This window comes from Panicum virgatum, chromosome 3K (genome assembly GCF_016808335.1).
Source record: "Panicum virgatum strain AP13 chromosome 3K, P.virgatum_v5, whole genome shotgun sequence".
NCBI lineage: Eukaryota > Viridiplantae > Streptophyta > Magnoliopsida > Poales > Poaceae > Panicum > Panicum virgatum.
This window is the reverse complement of record NC_053138.1, coordinates 5,026,443-5,042,800: the sequence shown is the minus strand read 5'-3', so window position 1 is coordinate 5,042,800 and position 16,358 is coordinate 5,026,443. Positions and strand designations below refer to the sequence as shown.

The window sequence follows — 16,358 nt, the reverse complement described above, 5'->3', positions numbered from 1 at the left end:
TGTCCATTTTTTAAAAATTGAAAAGGATAAAACTTGGTGAATTTTAAAAAACTTGGTATGGTGTGGATGAGCATTTTTTTTTCTGGCCGTTGCTTGGCTTGAACATGGCGGAGTGGACGCATCATGGGCGATCTCGAAATGATAAGTCCGCGGAGTCTCGATGACTCCTGCCGGGTGCTGGTTGCCGCTCTTAGCGCTGTGGTGTGGCTGAGCTGAGTACCCTGGCCTCCGCATGGTCGAGCATTCGAGCGTCTTGTTTCTGTACGAGAGGACAAGGATTAACCTTTTAATGCCATGATTACCAGATAGCACTCTTTCAACAGCTTATGACTATATAACTACTAGCAACATCGATCACTTATGAATTACTATAAACAGAAACAGAGCAACGGCTACAATTGCATTAAGTCCACAGGTCAGCTGTAACTATATTCTAGCAGTGGCTTTACCCAACACCTTCAGTGTGTGATTCCAAAACTAAAGCAAAACGTAATACATAAATCGATTCAAATTATCAATGTCGACACCCAAGATGATATGCTCAAACACGGTAGTCGCATCGACAAGATGACCGAGAAAATGCACTAGGATTAAGTTCAGGGTTCAGCAGTTTCCAAGCATCATCCACCAGAGCTACTAGTCCTCAGGCACTGTCAGCCTAGCACATTCTGACCTTCACAGGATATTCTGAGTTATGGGTAATAGTACCTACACCCAATATTCATGACAATTGTGGTTAGTGATAAAATTTAAAATGTGCACGCAAACATGTTTGTAGTGCACCTCTGTAACAGAAAGAATAACTGCCCCCCCAAAAATCTGAAATTCTGTGCTATCCACCTTTACCATTATCTCAGACAAATATCTTATGTTATAACGTCACAGGCTTACAGCTATACTGGTACACGGTGTAAAGTTAAAAAAAATGTACACAAAACTTCTTGCTGCCTACACCTCTTGGTTTGGAAGAGCCGACAATGCAGCTTGCAGAAGAGAAACAAGTTTCAATCGCAAAGTGGAGATTGTGTGTTTCACAGACACTTCATCGTCAGTGAAAGAAGCATCACCCCCTTCTGGTTGCTCAGCTTGGGCAACCTGACCTTGAAGGAATCGCCGTACGCTGGTCTCGGAGATATCCATCAGACCCAGGGACGGATGAGTGTGCATCCATCTGGAGATGACGAACCCAGCCAACAGGTGCTGACCTCTGAGGACCAGTTCAGATATGAAACACGGAAACAAAACCTTACCAAAGAGTAAAGATCCATCGCTCTTCAACGTGGCTTGATCGTTCCATTGCATAAGGAGATCAGTCTGAAATGACCTTGCAAGATTCCCAACAAGATGGCATAAATAAGAGAACAATTTGGAGTATGGCTCTTCCGTTGTGATCTTCTGGATAGTTCCAGATGACAGAACCAAAGCAAGGAGCTCACGGTCATCAGCGTTTGATGAGGTGGACACGGTTCCTTCCCTCATTTTCACCTCAACCATCTTCAGGCACTGCAGTCTTAGAGCTTCGTATGGAAGTAAAAGGACAAATTTGAGAGCCATGAAGCAGTCCAGAGAAGATACAAGTTCAACCAAGCTATGAGCTTCTTCTTCCTCTAGGAGCATGCTATGTTTCGAAGATGCTCGGTCCAGAAGTTCAATAACCTTGTGCAGCTCACCAAGCTCTACACGTTTTCTGATAATCTCCATCCAACAACTGTGGAGAGGATGGATAGATAACGGTGCACTCTCTTGTTTGTTCTTTGGACTCTCCAACTCTTCTGGTAGGGCCTCCCATCCATCATCCCACCCATCACTCCAGTCACTTGTTTCTTTTGGTGATTCATGAGGCAGAACATGCTCTTCTTTGGGGGAGAATAGTTGTTCCCACTCTTCTAACACTGCTTCCAAAACTGCAACGTTCGCAGCAGAAGCATGTTCTGACAAATGTAAGAAACAAGATACTGCAGAGTCAAGAGTTGCTAGGTTTTCTGGAGTGATATTAGCATCAGCAAGAAAAGCAGCAACCATCTGAGTAGATCTAAGTGCCACAAGAGTCCCAGTGATGCTGCTAGAGGAGTTGATACTCTCATCAGCTATGGCAGCACCTGTTCCATGCTCATACCAAGATTCCCATGGCTCAACCTTGGACACTATCTCATTTGGAAGAGTTTTAAGGTTTCTTCCTGTGATACATTGCATCAGCTGCAGAGCATAGACTCGCAATTGGCTCTCTAGCTGCATGTCTTCAGAAAAGCGGATTAACTTCCCCCAAACACCAGATCTGACCATTTCTTGGATGCCAGTGTGTTTCCCAGTTGGCTGGCTCAAAGATGACAGCAACTGACGAAACAATATTCGATATTCACAAGAGCCCTCAATCAAATCTGACAAACACTCATCTGTAGCAGTATTATAAAGTTCTAAGAGATCCAAAGAATCAATTGAATCTGCACTCTCAGTCTCCAATTGTCGCTGTCCTCCATAGTATACTTCAACTACAGCTTCAAAGTTACAGCCTGATAAAATCATAGCTCGACAAAAGCATGATGTTTCCATCATCATTCCACTTTTAAGGCAATCTTTTACATACATGGAGATGGCATCCCAGCCTTGGTGCACTGTTATCTCATCATTTATCAAGAGCTGCCTGAAAGCCCCCAAGCACAGAGATAACCTATTTGAATTTAAGTAGTCTGTCATTTCATATGAGGTAGCATCAATTGACTCTCCCGGTATGTCATCAACAAGTTTAGACCAAAATGTTAGTAGCGTAGCAAGAGGTTTCTTCCATGAAGGTTCCTGTGGATGGCTTCGTGCTAAGTTGGATGGAAAACAGAGGGTGCAACACCTTCCAACAATATATGAAATGTCTGTTGCAGGAAGAGCTTGGATGTACTCCCTGCAACTATCATAGTTCAACTCAATTTCACATAGGACAGCTTGCAACTTTTCAGAATCTGTGCAGTTCGATCGTGCTTCACTGCGGCCTTCTAATGATGCCAGCAAGCCGAGAACATAGTGCTTGTAAACACCTTGTCGTGATATGAGTCCCTTGGCTAGAACATCGACATACATACTCACAAGAGCTTGTACCATATCGGCTAGAGCAGTGATCGTAGAGGCACGGATATTCTTGCATACTTCTTCATTGAAATGCTCAAAGTTCAGATTATCCAATCCAGCAATGTTTTTATAGTTCAAGCCATCAATGAAAGAGACTTTCTTGCACTCTTCCTCAAGGACCTTATAATACTGAAATGGTTCAAGCTTATGTGTATGCACATGCTCTGGGTATCTCAATTCTATCTCACCGGTCCTCTTCAGATATGAGTGGCATGCTGAAAGAATGCCATAAATGTAAGAGAGGCGTTGCTTATTATACCCATCGATCTCCGGATAGACATCTGAATATATCATATCAATCACACCCTTAGCTGATCTAACAATGTCCTCCCGGAATTCAGAAATTTCGTTCAGAATATCATTGTTATCCCAGTATTCGGAGACAATACTGCAGGCAAGAAAGTGTAAAAGCACCTAAATCCAAGCAACAATACGAGATTGTTAAATGTCAGAGACAAAACTGCCGATGAGAAGTTTACATCTAAAGAAAACTAAAATATAAGCTCGGATGTGAGAGAGAAATACCTCAGTTCGTTGCAGGCCATATGTCTCAGCTATCTTTACTGCTTCCTTGAGTATGTGTTTTTTCTCCAGCTTTACAGAGTCAACAAAGGAGAAAACTACTCTTTTGATATAATCAGCATCGCCAGGACAAGAATAGGGATGTGTCTATATCAGGTAATATTTGTTTGAGCATTCGCGCTTGATCAGCCAATTGTTTCTCTTCTTCTAACTTTGATTTCCATTCTCTCCAGAAGGTTGTATTTGCCATATCAATCTGGTCTAAATCATCTGTTGAAGTAAAGGTAAAACAAAATTAAAATGGTACATATTAGCATAAAATAATTAATATAAGGGAAGATCGAGCCTGGCAGAATATTTCAATGGTAAAATGGTGACAATATGGTGCACTGTTATTTTTAATACAACTACCTGCATTGTCTGAGGTGAACTTCTCATGAAATTTGTGAAGCAACAAATTTCTCCTCTGCTCAGGAGTGGAACACTCTTTCTTAGAATTGTTGAGGGAACTGTATAACATCCCTATACTCATTATGCTGCTGATTTCTTGATAACATTCTCGTCTTTTAAGCTCTTCCTCTATTATTTTCACTCCATTGAAAGGGTCCATGAGATTGAGTAGAACTGAGCAGCCAAGTACATCAAACTCTTCATCAACAGGGGGTTCCATTATAGACTTTGAAAGAATCATGATTAGATTGTCGTTGGGAGCCAAACCATTTACAGCTAACCAATATATGATGCTAATTGCTGCTTCTACTTTTGTTGAGAATCGATATCTCCCAGAGGTATGATCTTTTCTTGAAGTCTGATTTTCACCATCCTGCAGTTCATTATTAGACAATTTCAAAAGCCATGGTAATTCCAGCACTGCAAAGGTCAAGAATTTCCGATTGTCTACCAGTATAGACTCCCAAGTATGTGCATCTCCATTTGAAAAGTCCAAGCAAACTTTTGACAACATTTCTTTAACAACTTCCACATGGTCTTTGTGGCTATCATGGCCACTGTCATCTCTGAGGTCAAGTATGTCTTGCGCACTTTGTACAGGAAGTGGTGTGATTGAACATCCATCAATCAAGACATTGGGAGGATTTGTTCCCGTTGTAAGCATTAATTTCTCAAATTTACCATGAACATCAAGCTCCTTCCATGCATTCAATAATTCCCCAACAGATTCTTCGTCACAATGGCTGAGAGAGAAGCCCAATAGCTTTTCACGGGTAGCACTATCCAAATTGTCAAGTGGAGGACCTCTAGCAATTGCAGCACATAAATCCCACACTGCACCATGACTCTTTTTTGTTAAATTTAGACAGATATCAAAGGCTAGTTGAAGATCACCATTAACCACAGCTTCTCTGGCAATAGCCTCCTCCACAACAGCTACTTCCTCTTCACTTCTTAATCCCAGAAGTTTAGCAACATCAATAATCTCTTCAAAATGAAGATATGCCCCTGTTTGACTTGTAATCACCATGCGAATGATCTCCATAGGGTCCTTTACCTGTCTGAACTGAACAGGAAGGATAGTCACCCCTAGATAAGGAAGTCTAACAGTAAGAGCATCAATTATATCAGTTTCTGCTTGAACATTTTTGCTATTAGGTAACAGGTTAAGGCATTCCCTGGCCTTCCAAATCTGCAAATGATTGTATAATTCAAGTGAGCATTAATCAGAAATGAAATGACAGATCAGTATTTGGATGACAAATAATTTTGTATAATTAACTCACTTCATTCCCAGACATAGTTGAAGCTGAGAAGAAATACTCCCTTGCAGCTTGTATCACAAGATTTTCAGCCTTCTCTGTGGACAAAGAAACTGCACTTGTTCCTCCAAGATAATTCCTGGCTAGTGAAAATTTACCAGCTTTCAAAAGCCCTCTGATAAATTCCGCCAGCATATATTCTGAACCAAGAAAAGGAAATGCTTTTTCTTGGAAGAGTTTCAAATCACGCCACATGTTAGCCCACTCATTGTCTGATCGAACAGGTTGACGTCTGCCAAATTTGGATAGAAGCAGCCGTATAATTTGCTTTACATTCTTCTCATCTAAGTGAGCACTAAGGAAGAAATGTGTTGGTTTGGGGACCTGTAATCACATACTATGAATTGCACTGCCAGTGGAAAACATTGGCAAAAAGTAAACATTCCACAGAAATGAAAGGCATAACTGCTAGCAAGCTTTGTAGCTTATTCACATGTATTAACTAAAATTTAGCGCACTTATGTGAACATAAGTATCCAAAGAAAATGAAAATGCACGAGAACAATTGTACAACTTATTTACAAACAGCATCTGTCTCACATGTTCTCGCATGCTAATCGATCCACTCACATCTTCTCCAGTGCATTCATATCCCCACTTACCTGTGCTGCCAAGCCCACCAAAGGAGAGAAAAGAAAGAACAATGGTCAAAGAGCACTCTCCAATCTTGGCAACAATATGGAATCTTTCCTGACAGCCATGTTCCTTTCCCATTAAATATCCGAAGGTTGCCAATATTACAAATTTCTTATAAGCGAATTGAATAAATTTAACTATTCGCTGCTAAAATGAAAGATCTTTAAAGTCCATTTGGCAGTTCAAAGATGAGAGTAGTTTCTGTGAGGCAAGTGGTGGGAGCAATTATGGCATCAGATCTCTGATGGATCTGGGCTTATGGAAAAGAATAGATATACAGTTTTTCCCAGCAGCAAAGCATGTGATAATTTTTCTTCTCCCCCCTCGCATATGCTCACAGGTTTCCCTAAGTAATACGGCTAAAAGAAAGTCCAAGTAGATTCACTTCAATTTAACATTTCAAACACTGAAGAAGCCAAAACAAAAAAAACACAAAAGCAGTAGGTTTATGGAGGCGGTAATACCTGATAATAAGCAAAGAGCCGCCCTACTTCCACATGGCCTTCAGCAACTTTTAGCCTCTTCTCCAACATATCAAGATATTTGACATTATTAAGTTCATAAGGTACTAAATCATAGTCCGGGCCATTGCCTAGAGCAGATAAGATATCAGCACACACATGTTGCATCTCATCATAAGAAACCACAGAAGAACCAAGAGCTTGCTTAGCATCTTTGATAATGCCTTCTTCTTCACTAGCCAATAAAGATTTCTCTCTTTTTGTTTTATGGAGTAACTTTGATAATATTGATGACATGGTATTCCATTGGTTAGTTCCGCTGCACATATAAATGCAGTGAACAGCTGTTTCTATCATCTCAGCAAGATCCTTGAAGAGCCCATATATTGGTGACTCGCCACAACCATTTTCAACAACAGCTAAGCAAATGGAAAGGTCATGTTCAGCAGCTACCTCTTTCAGCCATCTCACTAGGTAGGATTCTTCTTGTTTGTGTTCATGACTTGAGGAGATCAGGTGAAATCTCTTCTTCATAAAAGGGATAGCATTTTCTTCTAGCCGTTGAACAACTGAATCTTCTTTGACTCCTTTGAGGATGATTTTGAACTTCTCATAACCAGGAAGATCTTCCCATGTCACAAGATTCATTATAAACTCATTCAACTCATTAGAATATACAACTTGGTAGAGGCATTTAATGTCATCAAAGAATGGCTGCAACTCTACAATGCCCTTTTGACATGCAAGCTCTATCGTGGCAAGACAGTTTTCTAGCTGTCCACTCAAGCAGTCAATGTCCCTTGCTCTGTTCTTGTACCAGTCACAAAGTTCAGCAACAGAAGGCCATGAAAAGCCTGTTGAGAGTTTTACAAGTATTTCAGTTTTGATCTTTCCGATCTTGTCCAACTGGGTAGGACAAGTGCTTATATATGAAACCATCTGTTCGCATTCAACCCAATCACCATCTCTTAATATGACAACACTAGGAGGGGATTTCCCTGGTAGCAACTGACTATAGGTCTGAACAGCAACAGTTTCTGGGATAGCCGACAAAACTCGTAAAATGTCTGAAGAGATAGTATATGGATGGCGCTTGAAGATAAGATTTAAAGCCCCAATTTTTCCACTTTCAGCTAAAGCTATGGCAGTTTCAACCAGGGGCATCGAACGGAATTTGCTATATTCTTCTGCTGAGTACCTGCATAGCAAGAACATTGCATTTAGCTAGAAGAAACTTTTTCTCGAACACGCAGGAGAGCTAGAAGAAACTAGTAAGCAGCAAGCAAGCAAAGTCCAATATAAAGTGGCAAATTGTGCATCCACTGTATTTGCAATCAACCTTGCAAAGTACTATGTTAAGAAAGCTAACATCATCGAACAGTGTAAAAAAAAGAGGAAACTGGTTTGAAGAACAGGAAGGTCTAAATTATCAATAAAGTGGGGGGAAAGGTCACAAAGCATTCTTTGACTTAGAAAAATTAATGATTGAATTCATTTAAAGAACTAAGCTTTTCCCTTCATCTAAAGAACTAAGAGCCAGGTTGCCATTGGGTTAAGCTCATTTGGGAAGTTGAAAGCTACGCCAAATTAACAAAGTAAATGTAAGTGCAGAAATCTCAATAGTGAATTTTGAATATTAGACCCAGATATGCTTTATGTGTGCAATGAATTATGTTAAATTTATTAGATGTGTGAGCATTGATGTGCATCCTTATCCAAAGAAGGAATGGCAAGAACATACCTTCCCATATTAATTCCCAAGAATGTCTCTAACATGTCTCTGTGCCGCAATAAACGAAGCCTAATGATTTGCCTGTCCCATGTTGAGCCCTCGCTGCTGTTATCCAATCCAGAAAATTTGTAGTGGTCAGTTATACGAAGTCCAAATGAAAGCAGAGCCCTTAAAGATGCTTCTGTAGGCCCAACTTTATTTACACATTCTGATAATACAAATGCTTGGTCTTTAATTTTTGCTAAGTAAGAGTCAATCTCATGAGTATCACCGTCAGAGTGCAACCAGCGTGCTTTAAGAACTTCATCCTTATCTAAATTATATCTGGAAGCAAAATCCAAGGCTTCCTTGAATCGACTCTCTCTTATCATAACAGAGTACATTTCTGTTACTGTAACTTTGGAGAATGATATCAGACTCCAAAACATTTTGTCCATCTCCGTTTGTTGATGCTCCCCAGAACTACTAGGCAGGTTAGGTTCCAAGTCACTATCCATCTGCTTGTTAGCTGGAGTATTTCTTTCATATCTGCTAGATTGCAAAATAAAAGCATGTCCTTCAGTAGCCTTTGCCTTTTCCAATAGTGGTGTAGATAAAACTGGGTCATCTTTGGAAACTACATCATTTTCAGTGATGCTGTACATGCTAATACTACCATCCGCTCTTACCAACATGAGAACATTATCTGTCCACCAACTGATGTCCTTAACATCGATTAGATGCCTACAGTTTCCAAGAGTATGAAGCGAACAAGTGTTTCTGTCACCATCAAGTGCAAAGAGGTTTACAGAGCCAGTCAAATCTAACGTAGCAATATGCTTGCCCTGAGGTGAGATCCTGATTTTTGGGGATGAAACAAAGGTTTTTTGATCCTTAGGAGGAGAAAACACCCCTTCCAACTGCAGGCTTTTAAATGAAAGACTAAGTTCCAGATTTCCATCGACGTGTAATAGATAAAGAAAATAGGTTCCTAAAATGTAATAGTAAAAAATTAGAAACAAATACACCATTTGACAAGAAGTTCATGATATGTGGAATTTACAATATAAAAGTCCCTATATGTTCTTTTATCACAATGAAAATGTAAATATCAAGGCCTGACAAGTATAATATCAAGGACATCAATAATGGAGAAGATAAGCAGAAATCCATATTGTGCAAAATTTTAGCGAATAGACTACACAGCGCAGGACTGACAACCAGTGACAGGTGTAGCAGTTGAAAACAGACTAGTACATGGGCATACCAGAATAACTATTGGAGCTAAATGAAACATTGGAATCCGCAGCTAGGACAAATAGTGAGTGATGTTGATCGTAATCAATGCACGACAAACTCTGAGGTAACTGCACAGTCCTAGCTGACATCACATCTTTAGTTGACATAGGAACTTCACACAAACTGGCCTCAGGTCCTTGAGTGTAATCAAATCTATGAACCATGCAGTCACTTGTAAAAATGTAGAAGCCCGGCCTACAAATATTCATGGCATTTATTAGTTACTGCCAAATTATCCCAAGGAAGGAAGAACCATATATAGTCTCTTAAAGGGAAAAGGTTCTAACTGAAAACAACTGATAACCACCTAAGCAAGCTTGAACCATCCTGCACAACCAGATCAATAATACAAGAAGATAGCTTCAACTGATCGCATGTCCTCCTTGCTAATAAGTCCCCATTTTCTTTGATTAAGTAGAGTGTGCTTAGGTCATCCACCACACCAAAAATTCCTTGAGCCTCCAGCCAAGCCCCATTGGTGAAAAATGTTATTCTGTCATTATCTGACCATAAATAATTAGAAAACAATGTATAATCAGAACAATTTTGATGCTGGTACTCTGCATTACAATACCATGACATCTACTGCTGAAAAATGCACATGGAACTATGTTTCGCATTCTAAAACTACTTTCAAGCAACTGAAAAGAAAAGGAAAAGATGCAGCCCGCTACTGCCTAGGGACTGTAGCAAAATGTCAACAGTACAACATTTCTGTCGACGGAAACAAAAGTTGTCACCTCTGATGAACAAAAACATAATAAGCACTGCAAAATGTATGCTTGATGTGCATAAATGGTAACAAATGATGCATAGACTGAAATCCTTTCAATAGTCAGTGCAGCATTTCTTCCAAGCATCGAAATAGCAGCCTGCACCCAAATCCTCCACATTTGGCTCAACAAATTTGGAGCCTCCACACGTACTACTTCCATGTGAACTAGTAAGCTAGGCAACTAGAGTTACAACAGCCTTACTTCTACATCAGCAGTGCATATTAATATTACACGCCTGAAAAGTGCTACTGTCAAGACCAAAGAAAGATAGTTTCGACAAACACTAAGTTTCATTTAAATAAATGCAAATTATGATGATCATAGATGTCACATTTCATAAAAGGACTTCAAAGTTCAAATACTAGGTGGTCCCCTTCCTCATTCCGATAAAAATAAGTCAATACTCTCTACACATGCGAATTGAGTAGACCCTTCCTTTCATGCTTAATATACTTAATAGTTGATACCAGTGAATAGCACTATAAGAACCAAAACCATGTGCACTCACTTGTGTAAACACCGCAAGGTGATGCATATCCATCGCGTTTCCTCAAGATGATGATGCGATTCCCAACAGCTACAGACACATATTCCGCGTTTGGCGAGACGAACAATGCCACGCCATCCGCCCTCTTCCTCTGTCTACTCCTCCCCAGCGCACTGTACCTAGCCCACCTCTCCCTAAGCTTGCTCACACCTGCAAGGGTGTTAGTAGCATGTAGAAGCAACTGGTCAGCACCGCATCCCGTATCGATGGATTTGTGAAGGTTTCAAAGCAAAGGGACTGTACCTTGCAAGGAGAGATAGGAGAGGACCCCTCCTCCGGCATCTGAACCACCACTACTTGACGCGGTGCCTTGGTATCCTTCCTGCTGCGTTTGCAAGAACTACATTAAACAGTGAGGCAAAAATAGAACCTCAGGAAATTAGTGATGGACAGCGCGATTTCTACGCCAGACCCGCCGCGCAATCTCCACCGAGCACAGCACACCCCCAATCTCTACAACACGATTCGTGGGTCATTCCCTGGCCGCTCGTTGCGCCACGTCCCTCGAAAAAACATCGACCGTCCGATCGGGCCATCCAACGGCCACGGGAGCAAGCGGGGTCGCGAGCTCGCTGCCGCCGTCTTCTTCCTCCTGCTCCGGGCCGGCGGCACGCCCCAGCACGAGAGTGGGCGAGGTCGCAACCAGGAGATCCGCCGGCGAGAGGCTGCGGCGCTCGCCATCGGATGCAGCTTCTAGATCGAGCCCTCCGCCTCGCAAGCCGCCGCCGCCGCACCCTCCACCTGCTGCTCCTCCAGCGGACCTCCGCCCTTCGCCTCCGACCTCCAGCTCCACGCAGGCATCACGGCCCAGCACGAGGGAGACCCAGCCCCGGCATGGCTACCGAAGCTGGGGTCGCCGCGAGAGACTAGAAGTTTCCCGTCCGCCAGAGAGTTCCGTGCGTGCGGCCTACCCCGGGCTCGGCGCGGGCGGCCTGCAGATTCGGCAGCGCCGCCCTGGCTTGGGCTCGGTCTAGCCACCCTCCCCTCCCCCGCCGCCTTCTAGAACCCTCCGCGATGCCGATGCCGGCACCGCCCCCGCGAAAGAAGCGGCTGGCCCGCGCAGGCTTCGTCGCGGCTACCTCGCCTTCGTCCTCCTCTTCGAGCTCCCCCTGCTGCCCTTCTCGGGCCCGTCGTCCTCCTCCTCCTCGCTCCCCATCCCGCACCCGCGCCGCCGGGAGCTGGAGGCGGAGGCGTTCGCGTCCCCGACCTCCCCCGCCCGCCCCGCCAAGCCGGCGTTCCCCGCCGGCGCGCCGGACTCGGCCGCGGGCGCCGCCCACCCGCACCCGATCTTCTCCTCCCTCCTCCTCCTCTCGCGGCCCAACACCATGGCCACCCCCTTCGACGCCGCCGCCGCTAGGCCGCACCTCCTGGCCGCCCCGACCCCCGCCTCCTCCGCGCCCGCGTCCCCGGCGCCGCCGCCGGCCTGCCCGGCCTCTGTCTCCATGCACCGGGAGCAGCACCCCTACAACGGAGTCCGCGTGGTGGAGCTCCCCTGCGGCCTCGCAGTGGGCTCCCACGTCACCGTCGTGGCCCGCCCCCGCCCCGCCCTCCCCGAGTACGACCCCAAGATCGCCCAGCGCAAGGACGGGGAGGCCGCCGTCATGGTCTCGCAGTTCATGGTCGAGCTTGTCGGCACCAAGGCCGTCGACGGGGAGGCGCCGCCCAGGATCCTGCACTTCAACCCTAGGATCCGCGGGGCCTACAGCCGGAGGCCCGTCATCGAGATGAACAGCTGCTACCGGATGCAATGGGGCCAGTCGCAGCGCTGCGAGGGCTTCGCCTCCCGGCCCGCCGAGGACACCGGTGAGTTGTCGTCAACCTCAACTCAAACCTCTCTCCATCGAGCTCCAAATTTGTCGGCCTCGTCGCAGGCGATATCAAGCCTCAGCGGACCTTGTAGCGGCAAACCCATCGCCGACCAACCCAGCTGCCTGGTAGCCTACAAACTGTTCGATCAAATGTCTCAATGCTCTGCAAGCTTACTTCTTTGACCTTTTGCATAAGAAGAAGAATAGTTTCCAATGTTCTTCCTGAATTGGATTACAATGATGGCCTTGCTGACAGCAGTGCACCCAATTTGAGACCTCTGCTTGGCAACTAGACATGTCTTTTGTTTAAAAAAAATTACTGTGATGTTAAGCTAATGTGGTGGTTGCTTCTTGCATGATCTTTGTTTTTCAAATGTAAGAGAACAATTGTATAACTGGGTATATGCAACAAGTTATTTCTTGATACTCTGTAGTCCATGAATTAACATATGGTAAAGGGGAAAGTCATAAACCTTTGGTAAGAATGTCACAATAGATATGACGAACAGCGCTAAAATTGTTTGATTAATGCTTTTTGTCAATTCAGTTTCTTCCATTGTATGTATTTCAATTGAAATCATGTTCTTTTGCTCTATAATATGGTATTTGATTGTGCTCGAAGCATTGATCCCTCCTTTACCTTGCCATGGGCTAGAACCTCAGCGGATAACTACCATCAATCTGGGTATTCCTTCTCCTTATTTCATGAAAATATTTCCTATATGTGCTATGAACAATTATTTATTCAAGCTGATTTTTCTAACTATTTTTTTAATAGGGGCATTCCAATAAATGAATCTTTTGAAACCTGCTTAAGGGCTGTGCAGATCCTGCCTGAAAGTTTTTTTCCCTAGCATGGCTAATGTCTTCACTTGTCAGTATAAGAAGGCCAAGCAGCTAACACCATGGTGTTTTGATGATACTTTGAAATGCTGATCAGGCGGATATGCTTTTCTGTTATCCATAAGCACTCTACGATTGCACTAATGCAGGCTGGTCTTGCAACTGAAGCAGTGCCAGAGTGTGAAGAGCTGAGAACTCAAGGTATTGTTTTTATTTGTTGGAAGAATTCCATTCTCTTAACTCACCTAGGTTGGCCAGATAACAGAAACGGTTTATCTATCAGATATTTTCCAGGTGCTATAAAATATATTACCAATAATCAGACGTACAACAGCCGGACCAGAGAAGCAGACAGTATCATCGGTTCTTGATATTCTATTTTGTACAACAGTTCCTGCTGAAACAATCATTGAATGCAAAAGCAAGTGAAACATGGAAATTTTACATATGCAACGAAGATCATACGTTTCAATTGTTTTATATGATTATACCGAAATATCACCATTATGTATCTGAACTTCCCGAATATTTGTAGTTTCCAACCAAACAAATCTGAATAGGAATGAATTTTCCAGCAGAACTATATCTGCAAGCATTATCTAATTACTGCATCTCTGAACAATTACATATTGCTGGACCACGCACATGACAGTTGTGGACACTGAGATGCATTCGGTCAGTCCAACAATTTGAGCCATGCGAATAAATTTCCTTCTGTAAGTTTTAATAAGCACGGTCACTAATTTTTCTGCCATTTGCAACGCCAGTTCACTTACTTTTGTGGGTATGGTATTTTGAACTGCGACAAATCATGGATAAAGTTTGTGTTAAGGAGTAGGGCTCCTAGCTAAACTTGAATGCTCTATTAGTAGATAAACAAGTCTCAGTAGTGCAATGTTCCTTACATGTAAACCATATTTTACATGATGGAGTTGCTGTTTCCATCAGCTTGGGTGCTGTCTTTGATTTTGGTGTTTTTAAGAGTTGTTAGAGTGTGCAATCATGAGGTACATTCTCTTAAGAAACTGCTCAGTCTAAGCATGCTTGCCACTTACATTGTTGAAAGTATGGTGATGTCTCACTAATCATTCAAAATCATAGAAATGATATACAGTCACCTTATGCGTGTATCCAATTTTAGAAAAGAGGACGATAAGAAACACTTGATTTTGAGATACATAGTCACCTTATGCGTGCATCCAATTTTAGAAAAGAGGGCGACGAGGAACACTTGATTTCGACAGTGTGCTACATACTTTGAGAAGTGTTGCTCTGCACCTGCTCCACGACAAGCTTCATAATGTTATGATGCCCAAATGAGTTCCTCAAGTCCTCCAGCAATATTCTCTGTCTCACTAACTACTTTCTCACAACGAACCTGGAGCAGTAGGATTTCATATTCATGGTATTTGTCACGGTGGCGGACACGGAGTGCGGCTCACACAAGTGAAGACGGAAAGCGGGAACGCGAAGGCGGGAAACGAAAGAGTTGCGTGTGCGTTGCGTACGTTGTAAGTGGGCCCGTTGGCCAGTGAGAGAGGGAGAAACGGTGATAAACAGCGCACGGCTGTAACAGACGATAATCAATTAGCATTTGAACTCTGGTTCTCGGGACAAGGGGTCCTCGGCCCGTCCCCGTATCTCTCTATTTCCCTCTTGAGATCATGCTCACGTCGCCGGCGATCGTCGCCGGCCAAGGGTGTGTGACAGTATTGAATTCATATAGTGATAACCAATGTTGTAGTGAGAATTGCATGTTTCCATTTACTTCACAGGGTGCTAAGCTATAGCTGCAATGATGTGATGCAGGAAAGCGCACCCCTAGATCTTCCTTTTTGCATTTGGCTATGACAAGATATGGTTTCATCCTTGTATGATCCCTTACTCAAAACCAGCACAAAGCACAAGCTGTTCAAAGATAGCAACAACAACTTCAATCGCAAATGGCCCGTCACGGGCCTCGCGCGGCAATGCCGCGCGCCTTTTCTAGTGGGATTCCGAGGCGGGAGGAAGCACGGGAGGAAGAGAGGAGGGGGAGGGCGAGAGGAACTCACATGAGGGATCACGTGGGATCCCGACGCGTGGCGGCGGATCTCGTACAGCGCGTCTTCCACCATCGCCGGCGTCCCGCGCCTCGCCGGAGATCTAATGCCGCGCGCCTTTTCTAGTGGGATTCCGAGGCGGGAGGAAGCACGGGAGGAAGAGAGGAGGGGGAGGGCGAGAGGAACTCACATGAGGGATCACGTGGGATCCCGACGCGTGGCGGCGGATCTCGTACAGCGCGTCTTCCGCCATCGCCGGCGTCCCGCGCCTCGCCGGAGATCTCCTCCGAGTTGTGGAGTTGGAGCTCTGAGCTCGAGTCGAGGGTGTTCCGGTGAGGTCGCGTCGCGTCGGCTCCTAAGAGGTGGGCCTCGATCCCTGATTTCCTATGGGCTGGACCTTACTGTTCTACATGCTGCTTTCGGCCTTTCTGTGATCGCAGGCTTAGGTCTTGGCCTCATATGTAACAGGGCCGGCCTTTAAAGGCCCGGTTCGGTCCGTGGCGTCTATTTATCACACGTGCGACTAGAAGTCATACTATCGCACCTAATTATATTTAGATAATATTTTTTCTAAAATATTTTTATTTGCTCCAAAACAATTTCTATCTCTAGATATTTCTGGAACATTTTTATTTGTTCCGGAACTTATCTTTCTTGTAACATTTTATTTTGTTTCGGAACAATTTGTGTTTTTATCTCTATCGGACTTGTGCGACAGTATAGCTTCTAATCGCACGTGCGATGAATACACAACAAGTCGTCAACACAGGCACCATAATCATAACCAGTATAACAGTGACAGAATACGAATTGGAGCAGAGGGA

General features: G+C 43.9%; 1 long non-coding RNA gene and 1 pseudogene across 2 annotated transcripts; one reads left to right on the top strand and one right to left on the bottom strand.

The window, feature by feature from the left end:
* Positions 1-373: 373 nt before the first annotated feature.
* LOC120696996 lies at positions 374-15,865 on the bottom strand (annotated as a pseudogene). The gene is made up of 12 exons (XR_005684338.1): positions 15,725-15,865; positions 11,085-11,163; positions 10,803-10,991; positions 9,826-10,021; positions 9,487-9,713; positions 8,250-9,210; positions 6,512-7,706; positions 5,376-5,735; positions 4,051-5,281; positions 3,643-3,909; positions 955-3,531; positions 374-708 (listed from the first exon to the last, which is right to left on the bottom strand). The product of XR_005684338.1 is annotated as an MAG2-interacting protein 2-like (transcript).
* Positions 12,662-14,087, top strand: LOC120696999. Its single transcript, XR_005684339.1, has 2 exons — positions 12,662-13,693; positions 13,776-14,087. It is a non-coding gene; the product is annotated as an uncharacterized LOC120696999 (long non-coding RNA).
* Positions 15,866-16,358: the final 493 nt, after the last annotated feature.